This window comes from Phaseolus vulgaris, chromosome 9 (genome assembly GCF_000499845.2).
Source record: "Phaseolus vulgaris cultivar G19833 chromosome 9, P. vulgaris v2.0, whole genome shotgun sequence".
Lineage (NCBI taxonomy): Eukaryota > Viridiplantae > Streptophyta > Magnoliopsida > Fabales > Fabaceae > Phaseolus > Phaseolus vulgaris.
Window position 1 is genome coordinate 10,180,308 of NC_023751.2, and position 3,059 is coordinate 10,183,366.

The following is a 3,059-nucleotide window of genomic DNA, read 5'->3' on the forward strand; positions in this document are numbered from 1 at the left end:
AGAATAAAATTATCTCACTCTAATATATTTTAATGCAAAATTTATATTTTATAATATTTTTTTATAAATTTTAGAGTAAAAGTCTCTCCCTTTTATTTTTTTCACTTAGCCATTATTTTTTTTTTCTCTTCTATCTATTTGTATAGTCAGTAAAAAAAAACTTTAATTTTAATATAAATTCAATTTCACTTAAATTTAGTATGGTTTGGTTATTAATTTAGATTTTATTATTATTAATTCTGATTTTATTATTTTTAAACTATTTTACCGTTATATTGCATTAATAATCAGTTTTCAGACTTGTTAGTATTCCTATTTTATAAGTTACATTAATTATAATTTTATTATATATAAAATTAATAAGATCAATTTAGCAGTTTTGCAATTTTATACAATTACGTTCAATCATATGCTACAATCTTTTGTCTTCTCTTATTTTCTTCATTTAGTTCCTACATACTCAACACAGACATTTCAAAATCCATATATAATAGGATAATAAATTCACAATTTATAGCGTAACATATTCAATTGAAGAAATTTCTCAATAGATAGTATGCAATTCCCTTATAGAAAAATTATTATAAATCAATTTCATCACTCCCACTACATTACAAGTTTCAAGAACATTTTTTTAAATTATTTTATTATAATTTACCTTTATTAAAAGTAATAACTCTAATTCTCCTTTAAAAATAAAACCTCAACATGTAAATTTATTACACTCGTAAGTATTTTAATTTAAACTCTAAGATATAACTTCACAAGTCATTTACTTTTTATTAATAAATTTAGAATATAATCTTTCAAATATTTTCCTTATCTTAAATTTTTTATTTTTTTAAGAAATTTTTATGTAAAGACTTACAAATGTTAGAGAAATTTTAGTTTAAACTCCATATGATTATAAAAATATTCAAAGTTCTTAGGCAAGACTAACATTTAAATATTTTAACTCATCATGAAATTTTTCAATTTAATCAAATTTCATCTCCATAAGATATAACTTCACAAGTCATTTACTTTTTATTAATAAATTTCAAATATAATATTTCAAATATTTTCCTTATCTTAAATTTTTTATTTTTCAAGAAATTTCTATGTAAAGACTTACAAATGTTAGAGAAATCTTAGTTTAAACTCCATATGATTATAAAAATATTCACAATTCTTGTGCAAGACTAACATTTAAATATTTTAACTCATGATGAATTGTTCAATTTAATCACATCTCATATCCATAAGATATAATTTCACAAGTCATTTACTTTTTATTAATGAATTTAAAATATTTTCCTTATCTTAGATTTTTTGTTTTTTAAGAAATTTCTATGTAAAGACTTACAAATGTTAGAGAAATCTTAACTTTCTCCAAAACTTTCTAATTCATAAACAAAATATTATTATAAATCTACTCCAATAAATATTCCTCTCGGCTCTTATATTGCATGTGATAACATAAATATCACACATACAACCAATTTAAGAAAAAAAAATTGAATTTTTTTTACTCCAATTAAAATTCTAATTAGTTAAAATTAATCCTCATTTTACCATCATTTCAATAACAATCTCTAATCAATAAAAAAGAAAACCAGTACACACCAAAATTTGGAAAAAATTAAAAAATAATTTAAAGAAAAATAACTTATAAGATTACGAGATTTAAAAATAAATAATTATATACTCAATATAAAATAAAATTAAATAAAACTTTTTAAAAGCATTTATGCTAAATTAAAATCTGGAAGTGTGCCCTTCTAACTTTTACCTTTATAAATATCAGTAGGGAAAAAAAATATAATTAAAATTTATAACAAACTTTGAAGATTATTTGGTGTAATTGAACATTGAAGTGTTTGATGACATTGGATATCGAAAGTTTTTATAACCTATCACTTTCTAAAAGTATCAGAAAGAACTGAGAACTTCTATTTTTAATTTCAAATTCATTACAAATAAAAATTATTATAAAAGCATTTGTTTAATTTACTAACTTCATTTATTAAGCACACTTCAAAAACAATAAAGGAATTTCAAAGGTTAATTTGTACATTGAGATATGTAATTTACAAATTTGAATTACATATAAAACATAATTTTAATTTGAAGTAGTAAACTGATGTTAATTTGCTAAATTTATTTTACCAGAAACAGCATAAATGATTTTATTATAAAAATATGTATTTGGACACAAGTCTATTCTATTTCTAAACCTAAAAATTAGATCAAACAATTTAATAATTACAAAACTTACTATTTGAAACTTTTATGGCACGTGAAACAAAAGAGAGAAAGTCATATTTTAGCAAAAGTATAATATTTTTTAACGAAAAGTAAATTAATTTTTTTTTATAAACCTTACTCTAGATCCTTCTACTGCGTAAGTTATGAACGCATTAAACAGTTATTTTCCTAAAATTACCACATTAACCCCGTCAGGTTGAATGATAATGACAACACGTGTCACTACTGTAGAGATATGTAAGAATATTACATAAACACATAAATAATTATTAATATTAATTTATAATATATTTTACTTATTTTTAATCATTTTATATATATTTATTAGGATATAAAAACGAAAATAATAAAAGAGAAAACTTGTATAAAGAATATTAAAATAAAAGGAAAAATATTATATTTATTGATTTTTCTAAAAGAATTTGTTAAAGACACTTCAGAAAAGAAGTATACACAAAGAAGTAATAATTATTATAGAAATAAATACTATACTGATTTGAACATGCAATTAATTATTTATTCTACAACTAATTGATATTCTATCCAATTTATCGAAATTTTTAATTAATTTTCAACTATTTTTTTATCTCTTTATTACTTATTAATATTATTTTTTAAAATATTAATTACTAGAAAGGGAATTGTTTTTAATTATTTATTTTTATAAATCATTTATTGTTCATCGATATACAATACTGATCAAATAGAATAGAATCTGATATTACTTATGCAATACCATTATTATGATAATTAAAATGAGAAAAAAAGTTATTTAAACATCAAAATAAAATATTTTTATCTGTTATGGTATC